The sequence below is a fragment of the Elgaria multicarinata genome, chromosome 2, assembly GCF_023053635.1.
Source record: "Elgaria multicarinata webbii isolate HBS135686 ecotype San Diego chromosome 2, rElgMul1.1.pri, whole genome shotgun sequence".
Classification (NCBI taxonomy): domain Eukaryota; kingdom Metazoa; phylum Chordata; class Lepidosauria; order Squamata; family Anguidae; genus Elgaria; species Elgaria multicarinata.
In genome coordinates, this window is record NC_086172.1 from 43,353,159 (window position 1) to 43,366,259 (window position 13,101).

The 13,101-nt window shown below is 41.4% G+C and overlaps 1 protein-coding gene across 1 annotated transcript in view; it reads right to left on the reverse strand.

The window, feature by feature from the left end:
* Positions 1–1,502: 1,502 nt before the first annotated feature.
* MYO3B (myosin IIIB) overlaps positions 1,503–13,101 on the reverse strand; it is a 264,396-nt gene continuing 252,797 nt past the window's right edge. The window contains exon 35 of the mRNA XM_063116401.1: positions 1,503–1,624. The gene's annotated coding sequence lies outside the window, so the exon portion shown is untranslated. The remainder of the gene's footprint in view (positions 1,625–13,101) is intronic.

Here is a 13,101-nt window from a genome sequence, read left to right on the forward strand (position 1 = left end):
CAATACCATAGAATAGGAAATGTGTAGCTCAATCTTATCCACCTTGCCTTGAAGGTAGGCACATTAATATGATGGGATACCAAATAAGTGGGCATAGGATTGCATCTGTATAGCATAATCTATGCATGCCTATTCAGAAGCAATTCCCATTGCATTCAATGGGAGTCACTCCCAGGACTGCAGCCTAAATCTGGATGAATTAGAATTTCTGTTGATGTGGGGAGAAATACATTCACTGGGTTGTATCTAATTGAACCCTCACTTAGAGCAGACCCACTGACTAACTTACTCTAATATTTATTTATTTATTTATTATATTTCTTGGCTGCCTCTCAGGGTAAGAGCACTCCCCACGTGGCATATAAAAATAAAACGCCTAATAAAAATCAACGCACTAATAAAAACAGTAAAAAAAACAATAAAAACAGCAAGAGCAGCAAACATTCTAAAAACAAGCAAACACCAGTATAAAATAAAACTTATAACAGACAACTTCAGCTACAACCCAGTCCAATAAAATGATCAGGGGAACGACAAAGTAGTGTTTTCAGGGCCTACTTAAAAGTGTGCAATGATGGGGCTTGGCAGACTCCTGATAGCAACTTGTTTCAGAGGTCTGGGGCCACTGCAGAAAAGGCCCTCTTGTGTGGCCACCCACCTAATTGCTCTCACTGATGGGCAAATGAGAAGGGCCTCTCTTGCTGAACTTAATGTAGGCAGGCTGATATAGGTGAAGGTGGTCCTTCAAGTAATTTGGTCCCAAACCATTTAAGGCTTTTAAGGTAGGAACCAGCACTTTAAATTGGGCTCAGAAACCTTTAACCACTGTAGCTGGTGCAGTATAGGAGCCTTTTGATGGCATCACCTTGCTCCCACCAACACGCTAAATAAGACTATCATTGGATACAACCCTCTGATTCTGAGATAAAGTCAAACTGAAGAGGAGAAAATTCCAGGTGGCAATCATTTGATACCTATTTAATTAGTCTGGGGGAAAGAAGGGCATTCCATGCTCCTGAAACAAAATCCTTAATCCAGTGAGGGTCAAAAGAACTTTCTTTGTTTTTGTTTTAAAAAGGCTTTAGGAGATTGCAGGACTAAATTTATTTCACAAATATGTTTCCAGTTCTTAGGAGTTACATAGGTACAGCAAGGCCAAATATCACCCCAAAACATTACACAAAATCAGAAAAAGAGACACAGCCAGGGCCCAGAGGCTTAAAAACAAATACATTACATCAAAGAGGAACATGGAGAGGGCCCTTAAACTAAAGCAGAGTCCAGGCAACTAAAGATAGGAGAGGACTAGAAATAACTTTAAATTCATTATTCCCTAGCCCAGGATGCTCACAAGTAAACAGCAGCAGTAGGATGAGGATTTGCACCCCTCCTTCCAATTTGGCCACAGAGAGGCAAGAAAAAGTTCCCTACAAGTCCAGATTTGAACAGCCCCGACTGGGGTAGGCTGAGACAGCAGTAGCAAGGCAAAGCCACAGCCCTGCCTCCCCAGAGACCTACAGGAGGAACGGTAGCTGATCCAGGCGTCTTGGCAGTGTTCCCTTCCCCAAAGGGGCATATTTTGTTCCCTTTTTCTTCTTCCTCAGCCCATAGGGAAAATGGCAACCTGGAGAGAATGGGAGAAAAAGAGCAAAGCGATGGTTAAACTTCCCCTTATGGAGGTGCTTCCAGGCCACTCAGCAAAGCGAGGCAAACTTGGGAGATTTTTTTGTACACCTATATCCTAATCAAAGCAGTAACAAGAGTATGGTTCTCTCTCTCTCTCTCTTTCTCTCTCTCTCTCACACACACGGTTGGATCCAGATTTGGTCATATTTGGCGTAGATTCATTGAAATCATTGGAAAGCAGGCCATGACTTACCCATGACTTGATTTCAATGGGTCTACTATAAGTGTGATTACATCTGGATATAAAAGTGCTTTTTAATGTAAGCATTCAAAGTGCTTCACACTGATAATCCCAATAATCCTGGCAAGATTGTTAAATATAATCATCCTCATACTGTAGATTGGGGTGGTGGTGATTGTCTCAGTGGTGCAGTTAGATGATTTTAGACTTGACTCAAAGTGCAGGAGGGGAGCTCTTTAGATGGCAAGCCAACTCTTTCGCTTGCCATCTGAACTTTAGTTTCTAAAGAATGGTCCTCCATATCATTCCTCTGTGAAGCCCAGGAGCTCTGCTCCAAAGTCCTACTCTGAAGACAGGGATGGGATGAAGCTGAGACACTAGATAGTAGTGATGTATGAACTCCCAGACAAATGTACACATTATGGGGCTCTTGAACAGCTAAATACTGCTATGACTATCTTGTCGGCAAAGAAGTACTTTCTGTGATGTTCTTTGATTTTGGTCTCTGGCCTCCTAGAACCAGTGGAGAGTCTAAGGACTCTCGCAGATGAACTGACTAAATAAAGACCTCTTCAGTTTCAGAGAAAGAACTACTTCAGGCTTCTTCAGGCCATTGTCTGACCCATACCATTCATGGTAGGGTGTAGTAATTTTCCCCCTGGTCACTTTTGAGGAGCCAGTCAAGTATGAATCAAGGTGAGCCTTCAGAGTGAAATGCAGCATGAGTCCTATTTTAGAGGACTTATGAAATGAATGGGATTTGAGTTAGTCATGACTCATCTTAAGTCCTATTCATTTTGGTGGGTCCACTCTGAGTAGGACTTATGTTGGATTTTACACTTAGAGTACAACTAATCAGGAGGTCTCTGAGAACTCCATTATATATCCATAACATTGGTTGAGAACCTATTCTGTCATTGCAACTATAAGATATTTGTTCTTTATTTTATTTAACACATTTCTATGCTACCCTTGGTTCGCTAACAACCTCAGGGCTAAAAATCTCACAACCAAATAAAAACACACACATCCTCAAGCATGTAATGAAATGATATATAAAACTGACATAACAGAAACATTTTTTTAAAAGATCAGAATAATAAAACTAATAAAAGCAGTATAAATCATTGGCTAAAACCAGCATAGGTAACACATATTTATTTTTATTTTATACTGTAGTTTTAAACTTTTATATTATATTTTATCATATTGTATTTTATGGCTTAATTGTTGTGAACCACCCAGAGAGCTTCGGCTATTGGGCAGCACAGAAATGTAATAAAACAAACAGACAAGGACTTCACCTGGCAGTAAAGGGACATAAAATTCAGCACCCAGGGCATTCCACAGATGAGATGCCACCACTGAAAAGCCCCATAATAATAAATAATACCATTAGTAATAAGTATAGTGGGACAATTTTTTTTAAATGTGATGCTAATATAACCCATTTGTCACATTTATAACTCACCCTTGATTCAAAGAACTTAAGATGACATACATGGAGCCACTTTAGTTTCACAATAACCCTATAAGTTAATCTAGGCTGAGTAAGCAGGGCTGACTCCAGTTTTTGGAGGGCCCTTAGGCGAATGTCATGACACAGGCCTCACACACCAGGCCTTGTCGCACACAAACCCTCCTGAAGCCAAACGTCACCACTTGAACAACCTGAGGGTAGGGTAAAACACAACCTTTCCCTCATATGAGAGGGAAAGGGCTAGAATCTGAAAAGGTTTTACAATGGCCATAGCTAGACCTAAGGGTTATCCCAGGATTGTCCTGGAGTCAAACCTGTTCACCTAAGTGCCACACAGGGCATCCAGGGCTCAGGCAGGGATGAACCCAGGATGATCCTGGGATAAACCTTAGGTCTAGCTACGGCCTGTGTATGTAATAAGTATATATAAGATGTTTACAATAGTAACTGTACAGCAGGTGATAAAGCCAAGCAGACACGTGGTTTGAGGTGACAAAACAAAATAAAATGTTTTTGTTTATCAGATCTTAGTTACTTTAAATTCAAGTTAATCTACTTAATCTGCTTAATCTACTAGTTTTAATAGTAACAGTAATCTGAAGTCTCTTAAAATCGTATCTCCTTTCACTCTCCACACCATTGACAATCCTTACTGACGCTCCTCACTCCCCACCAACTAACCAACATTTATACTCCTCCCCTCCTTTCACAGCATCATCAGCCACACCCACTCAGTCCAACATTCTGCACTCACTAGACATACAAAGTCAGACATACCTAAGGGAACAGAACTGTGAGGTAATGCCACACCCCCTCAATGGGCCGCCTCCCTCAGTGAGTCTTCCTTCTCACCACCATTGTCACCAGCTGCTCTTGTTCCTCCTCCCCCTCCATGTCATTGCTACCATTTGCATGCTTGACAGGCAGAGAGCCATGGCAGTGGCATCTACTGCTCCTTCTCTTCACTATCAGCACTGTCTGGGCCAGAGCGAGAGGCAGGTGAATGAGCAGATTACAATGGTGGAGAGGAGCAGCAGTTCCAGGGGGCTCTTGTCAACGGGTCCTTGAGCTCCCGGCAGGTGCCCAATCATACCAATCTTTGACGCCGGCCCTGTGCCCAAGGCAGGCTTCATGGCAGAGTGGGATTTGAACTTGGGTCTCCTGTCATGTTATCCCTATTACCTCACACTGGTTCTTTTGCTTTGCCTTAATTCTGTTAAGAACTTTCACAGCATTTGGCAGACATGCAGCACAAGCCTATGCATGTTTACTTGGAAGTAAGGCTGGTCCGCAAATACAGCAGAATGAAGCAGCAGAAAGGAATTCACCAGACCACGGGTAGGAGATACCACTTCTGAATGCTCTTCTGTTTGAAAACTCCCCACAGCAGAAAACGACCCTATGAGGGAGAAAAATTCTAGCCCCACCCACTCTCCACTATGCTAGTTTTCTACATACAGGGATTAGTGTTTTTTTTTTTTTTTTTTAAAAAGGAGTGCCTCCCTCTACTGTAGATAGAAGTGGTACGATCCATTTTACCACCCCCAAATTCTTCCACCTCATTCCCTTCATTCTGCTAGTTGCACACAGACCTTGCTTAAGATCCACTGAGGCTTACTCCCAGGTAAATGTGCATAGTATTGAAGAAAAACGAGCTATTTTCATGAGCCTATTATTTTTGAGAATATGATCTAGTGATCACTTGGGATTTACAAAGTTATGTCATCAGTTGTCATTAATTGAGCTCCCTGTTGAGAACAAGACCGTTCACATCCTAGAAGCAAAACTGTTCATATGAGAGTAATATATCATTCTTAACTCAGGAGATCACCAAAGCTGCCTCTTGCTTTTAAAACTGTCTCGGCAGAGAAACTCATCTTAAGAAGTTGAGAGCACTGTTTCAGGAAGCCTCTGGCACAGGAACAGAACAAAGCCGTATATTTAAAGTTTTACTTCAGTTTCCATAGAGTTACCTTATCTCACAATCAGGAGAGAGGAGGAAACTTCCCACCTCAACCTTTTGACATGCTGCTTACCTCCTAACAGGAGGGTCTATTCTCCCAGTGGATTTTATAGCTATTCTGAGCAGGCCCCCTTTGACGGCTGCTTTGTATTTTATAGCCCTCACAAAGGCTCTGAGCACAGCGCCCATAAAAAATTGCCACTTCCTCCTTGTAGGATAGCTCAGCTTTCACGCATCTCACACAAACCTCACGTAGCTTCTCTTTCTGGAGTATGTCTTCTTTATGTTTGCCATTATCTTACTACCTGTCATGATTTCTTGCTTTCACCAAACAGTTCTTCTTCCCTTTGCTTTTGTTGAGGATACACACACACACACACACACACACACACACACACACACACACACACACGTGATTCCAGGGGTTTGAATTTGGAGAACAAATATATGGGCTTGATCCAGATTTAGGTGCATGCAACTGGGATGATGGAAGCAGACTTCCCTGTCCCCTTTTTTCCACAGCAGCTGATCCAGCCCCCGGAAAATGCTACCCAGACGGTCAAAGGCCCTGCTGAATGGGGTGAGATGTTGGGGTGAGGTGATGAATGGGGTGAGATCCCCTAAATTGGGCAGAAGCACCTTCTGTTAGTGGAGCCCTTCTGTCAATGGAAGACAGATCCTGGATCCAAGCATTGAAAGTTGAATCAAGAATTTTAGAAGTGGTGGGAAAAGGCTGAAAATACATGGCACTCACCCTTTGACAACTGTTGAGGGACCCTTTAAGAAAATGCATTAACTATTTCAGTTCCTTTCTACATTATGATTTATGGCATTTTACTAAACAAATACTCTTAGCACATTAATAAATAAAATAGCTTAAATGAAATAATTATATAATATTAATAGATAAATAATGACATAGCTTGCAGAACTGAGGCCAAGAGAATTGCTAACGAAATAAGGCCATTTTGTACGTGCTTAGGGAAGGCTGTGTGTGAATGTGCAATTTTCTGTCTGCCTGCAGTCTGAAGTGGTACTGAAACATACATCCCATGAGTTGTTCAGGGAGCCTGGCTGTAATAGCCCCTTCACTATTCTGTGTTGGCTCTTGTCTCACATATAGAATAGATAAGCCTTAGATTGCCTCTGAAGAGAGGACCACCATGTGTGACAAATGCACATGAGCATTTCACTGCATGTCCATTCAATGGAAAGCCCTGGACAGTTATGGCCTCCCACCACTGTACATTAGGAGAAGTAGTTATGCAAGTGTTTGTCGTATGTGACAGTATACAGATTATCCGGGTAGGGAAATCATAACGTGTGAAGAGGCCCAAAGTATGGGTAGCAAGATGTAGTTCAGCCTTCCCCAACCTGGTTCCCTCCAGATATTTTGGATTACAGATTCCTGAGCATTGGTCATGCTAGCTGGGGCTGATGGGAGTTGTAGTCCAAAACATATGGAAGGCACTATGTTGGAGATAGCTTGTAAATCCTCTAGCATGCTTTAAGAAATGTCTAAAAGTTTTCATCCTGATTCAGAGCTCCATATGTGCTCTGATGCACACATGGTTCTCTTGTTTTCTTGGATAGCCTCATTCATTTCAGTGGGGATAGTAGATCTCTGTGCACAAAGGACTCCATGCATTAGAACTCCCATGCGTTGAAGAACCTGCTGAGCTAAATATAAATATTCTGGTTGCACCAGCTTTCATCTCAGTGGCACATTAAGCGATACCGCTATCTTTTTTATTAGTTGAAAAAATTATAAACACATTTTAGAGTGATCCAAGTGTGTCTCAATCTCGAGGTAATTTGTTATAAAATGCAAACCATTTTGTGCAATCTGGTAAATCCCACGGGAAGATAATTCATTCCAGCTGAGAACTGCGGTTTACCACAAAGCACAAGAAACTCCAGTGGAGAAGATCTCTCTCACCCCTCATAAGAAATGCTGGACTAGACGCTAGAATTATTTACCTATAAAACAAAGGTGCAGGGTGATAAGTAGGTGGGAAACTATCTGGGGAATCAGTGTACAACATATACAACAAAAAGTATACTTAGGATAAATTGGAGAGGCGTGCAATATGTTTATGAGCACAAGCAATTTGTCACAAGCTTATGAATGTGATTACCTGGATGGCAATTGATCATCATAAGATTCCAAAAATCTCTAGGAATCCTAATCTCTAGGCTAGGGAAGAGCGAAATCAGACCTGCTGCTGGTTAATACCTGTTGGCCACCCAGTTGCCACAGCAGTGGTGGGAGAGGTGACTCATCGGAGTTAGTAGTGGCTGCTGCAGTTGGCTCTCCTTTCCACACACCCCTCCCACCTGCTGCCTTCGAAAACCTTCAAAAGCAGCCTGCAACCTCCGGAGCAGGAGAGGGTGGGGAACCGGACTGTTTTTGCGGTGACTTACAGTCCACTTTGCGGTTGAGTACCTCCCCTCCCCTCTTCAATGCAACTCTCCCAGAAAACTAGAGAGAAGGAGAAAATTTTTTAAGTGCCAAGTTTTACTGCATTAGGGCTGGATGTCTTACGGTGCTTGCAAATGAGGCCTTTATTCCACTGTCGCCCTGTCTCGTTCACAGAATTTTACACGGGGTCCAGCCATGGTCATCCACTTGTAACCCTCCTGTGTTTTCCCACAGTTTCTTCCAACTTTTTTCTAACCATGGAAAATGTGTTAAGGAAGACAAGTGCTAGTGCTAGGAGCCCTCCATCTGAAAGCACCCTTATTTGGAAGTGAAGCCTCCCCTTTTTTGCATTCAGCATGTGAAGGGACCTCCATGGGTACAAGGGGTTGCTGGCTCTGGCCCCAATGTTGTGCAGCTAGTCCTGCCCCACTCCCAACATCAACACTTTCAGGGCCAGCTTAAGACATTTTGTGCCTGTGGCAAAGGACAAAATGGCACTTGCCCCCTTCATTCCAAGCATAGAAGCCAACCAGACTAGCAGTTGAATCTTACTTCAACATTAATGATGAGATAGCTAGTGGTCCAACTAGGTAATGCCACACCCTGGAGTTAATGGTCTTATTGGGGGGGCGGGTGGCCTTTAGATGGCCACATGTGCCATTGTGGTGTAGTGGCTAAAGTGTTGGAATGGGAGTCGGGAGATCCAGGTTCTAGTCCCCAGTCGGCCAGTCACAGACTCTCAGCCCAACCTACCTCACAGGGTTGTTGTTGTGAGGATAACATGGAGAGGAGGATGACTATGTATGCTGCTGTGGGTTCCTTGCAGGAAAAAAGGCAGGATATAAATGTAATAAATAAATAAATAAATAAATAAATAAATAAATAAATAAATTAAAATAAAATAATGTTATAAATAAATAAATAAAATAATGTAATAAATAAATAAATAAATAAATAAAATAAAAGCACACAAGCCACATTTCTCTTCCCCAGTGTTTCCATTTGTCATTCCATAATTTCCTGATGCATTAGAACAATAACAACAAAACTGTTGACCAATTCTGCTAAAAACTATACTCTGAGCATGTGCGCTTTTGCATTCTAACCTCACTTAAATCCTAGCCTCATTATGACTACAGAAATAAAATGGAGTTTGCTTCTGATCCTGCCACCAGTGGTGTTGTGGTGAACATTGAATTGTATGCGCTCATCATGACAGTCCCCATAGCCACACCCTTGAGGCCCAAAATGTAGGCAGCTGTGTTGATCTGTATCAACTAACCATTTCTAATAGTTTTCATCTCCACCTGGAGAAGGTATTTTGTAAAGCTCATAGGTCTTAACTGCCCATTCAAGACCAAGTCAGCCCAAGGGAGTGGGCCTTTTCAGTGGTGGCCCCCCAATGCTAGAACAATCTCCTTGACAAGGCTCACCTGGCACCAACATTGTTATCTTTTCGGCACCAGGTCAAGACTTTTCTCTTCTCCCAGGCATTTAATAACATATGTTGAGTTTTTAACTGACCCAGAATAGATGGATGGTTATTTATTTATTTATTTATTTATTTATTTATTTATTTATTTATTTATTTATTACATTTATATACCGCCCCACAGCTGAAGCTCTCTGGGCGGTTTACAACAATTAAAAATAGTAAACATTAAAAGTATACAAAAATTAAAAAAAACATATTATTATTATTATTATTTTGTTTATATAGCACCAGTATAAAAACAATAGTATCCATTTAAAGACAACAATTCTGGGGTCCATTAAAAAAAACCTTAACGTTGTTAAATGCTGTTAAAATGCCTGGGAGAAAAACAGATTGTACGCAATCTGTTTTTTTATGCTTTTTAGGCTTTTAAATTTTGGTACATTTGTTTTTAAAGTTCCATGTTTTAATCTTTGTAAACCGGTCAGAGAGCTTCAGCGATGGGGTGGTATATAAATGTAATAATAATAATAATAATAATAATAATAATAATAATAGGAACAATATATTGTTGCTGGGAAAATCCATTCCCCACCCCCACCCCAGCTACTGTGAGAATGGCAACTAAAATCAGGGGGAACAGATAATTCTTAGGGGGGTAGCAGATGATGTCAGAGTCACTGCTAATAAAGAAGTACCAACAGTGTGCTCCTGTGGGTCCTGCCTCCACTACACCGCTGCCTGATGCTCTCTGGGTGGTCATTTGGGGGCCCCTTGGGCTATGGGGCCCTGATTCTGGCCTGAAGGTGCACCACAGTATCCTCAGCTTGCTGTCTATTTGGAAAATGCCTTACCCCTCTTGGTACACCTGGGAAGGAAGGAGATCCAAACATCTTTAGTTATTTTATAGAAGTTCAAATTATGTTACATTGAGTGTCTAAAATGTGGTGAAAGTTGATATTCACACACATAAATGCATTATTATAGTATTTGGGAGTATTTACATAGATGACATGAAACATTGGCCCTATTCAAAGTCCACTATTCTATGATTCCAAAATTTCAATATAAGTGACACTGGATATAATTGCTTTTTTCCTTGTGTAAATAACAAAGCCAAAGCCATTTTTGTTTAGAAAATCATATGCCACGTAAGATGCCCACAGACTGATTGCCACACAGCCAAGAGAACCAGATAATCTTAAGAGATACAGTATCGCTTATAGTCTGATTACAGCCCTCAGCATTAATCTGCAACAAAATAAGATCACTAATCACATTCACACCACTTTAATAAACAAATGGATGTGTTTAGCCCTAAAAAACACTATTTCTACATTGTGACACAGGGTGAAAATCTTCACAGAAATTACAGCTTGTTTTGCTAGACTTTTGGTGGGGATGACAATGAGAAAGAAAGAAACATGGTTCCTGGATTATTAGTTTAGCGATCTGGAAGTGGAGCAAATGAGATGTGCAAAGTTCATTTCTGTTGTCACTGTTAAATGTAGACTCTCAACAAATCGAGGGGCGGGGGGACGGGACATGCGTTATATTGCACTCCTAACTTGAAAAGGAGTTTATCTGCCTTACTGTTGCGATTTATTAAGGGCAAACAATCTAGGGGTTATAATAGGTCTGTAGGCAGAACAAAGCCCTTGTCAAATGAAAGGGGTGGCCGCTCAGCTGGGGAGCATGTAAATGTGCAAAAAGAACTATTCCCTTCAAAGACACTAGCCATGCTTTTTAAATAAAACATCTCTCACATAATTGAGACTTGCCACTTAACCGTTGCATTGAGAATATTAATTTTGTTTGTTAAAAAAAAAAGAGAGGAAAAAAACTTTTTGAAGAAAAAGCAATGGAGAAACAATACTCTTTTTAGGAAAAAAAAATCCCATGCCACCAGAAGCCAACAAAGAGGTTGTGTAATGCCTATGTTTGTTGTATCAAAACTCTCAGTAGCATATGCATGTTCAGAAATGCAGCTGCAATGACATTAGAGATCATCAAGTTATACAAGTTGATCTGTTTATCTCAGTTGGTCACCTGAACCCTAAATGTGTTCTATCCAGCAGATAAAAATAGGCCATTTTTAACCATTATTTAGTCATGGGCTCACACCTTCGAAACCAAGTCAATTTCTCATCCCACAGCTCATTTAAGATTTCCAATTAGGTGCCTCCTTTGCAAAGGCTGAAACGACAGATAAAGATAGCAAGTGTTTCCATATGCTGGCATACTTGATATTTGTCACTAGAAATCAGGCAGTTTTCAGTTCATCGGGGCAATATCCTCAATTCAATTTCTCCCACCTGCTTTCGTGTTGTTGTTTTTTCAAGGTCTCTGACTTTTCTGCTTGGCAAAGACAACTGGGACAGATTTCTTGATTTTCTCCCTCTCCCCTCTAGCCTAAAAGCACTCAGCCCCCTACTTCCCAAACCGCTACCACCAAAGAGTTTATTAAATGGCTGAAAAAGACAGCTGGTCCCACCATCTGTTAAACTGTTTTTCGGGGGCCAAATGAAACAGGTTACACCTTCAGCCATGCCAAGTTTTTTTCCAATACTTCTCCCGCCTCCCCAGTCCCCCCCCCCCCCACTGCTTCTTCTGACAGCCCGTGGTGGCCTAATCTGAATTTCACGCTCTGATTTTGCTCTTGCTAATGTGTGAGCTTCTTATGTGAGCTTCTCATATAGTTGCCCATATTACTTTTCAGGAACAAAAGCCTCTCTCTCCTTTCAGTCAAGCTCATTTGCAATCCACGGAATCCTGGCTTTCGGAGTTTCCCTATTGCAGCAGATACTGTATCATAAAGGAAACCCACAGAGAACTCATATCTGACTTTCCTTTTAAAGGGACCCAGAGAAGGCCAGGAGCAATATCAGTCCTTTTTGCCAAGGACTTTTCTATAAATGTTAATAGGAGTAATTCAGATGGACCAACAAAGAGGGGAGGGGGTCTGCCATGTGCTGCAGGTGTGTGTGTGAGAGCGAGCGAGAGAGTGGGTAGCTTGAAACAAAAGGGATGCTAACCCTTAATAGTATTTCTTGTCATTAACAATTCTTTGATGTTCACACTCAAGGCTCTCTTTCATCTGGTAGGGTGGGATCTTCTCTCTCTCCCCCCCTTCATTAACATGCAGCCCAACTGAATCTTTACTGTTCCTTCTAGCCTGGAAAGGCCTCTGCAAAATGTTTGGGCTAAGTTAGTTTCCACTGGCATCTTTGGCTAAATGAGAGAAAGCTTGTAAGGTTATTATTAAAACATCAGTAAGTTCTAATCATTAAGCCAGAAGATCAGATCAATAAAAAGCAGCACTTAATGTTACTTTAATAAGGGCGAGTTTCCTGTACCAAGTCTTGGGGATTAACTTCACTGTAACCAAAGTGGTGCTTCTCATGCAGTAGCTCTGAGGATATGAGCAGTGTGTCTTGCTTGCACTCATTAAGAAAAACTAATTGCAAATGTTTCAAACACATGAGATCGATACATTTCTGTATTAAAGAGAGCTCTCATAAAGGAGTCTGTTTAAGAAAGTTTCGCTTTTAGGAAAAGAGGCTTTTCTTCCAGTCGACTTTTGACTGCCTCTAGCCAATAGGCTCATGGTATAGCTTTTCTGTGTCCATCAGATTCCTTTACCTTAGCAATATGCTAAGATATAGGAGTGGTTAGAAATGTTACAAACCATGCTTTGCATGCAGAAGATCTCCGATTAAGTCCCTGGCATCTCCCATGTGAAAATCTCCCTTACTGATATGTAAGGGACTGATATGACCCATTTGGAGCAAATTTAGTATCTCCGCAATCTTGGAGACAAGTGCAGTATCTCTGAGCCTTGACCTTGGAGGGCTAACTCATCACAGAGGCCAAAGCTTTTACTAGGCCTCCCCCCCACCCAGTTTGATACATCTATCTCTTAGCACTGTAACCT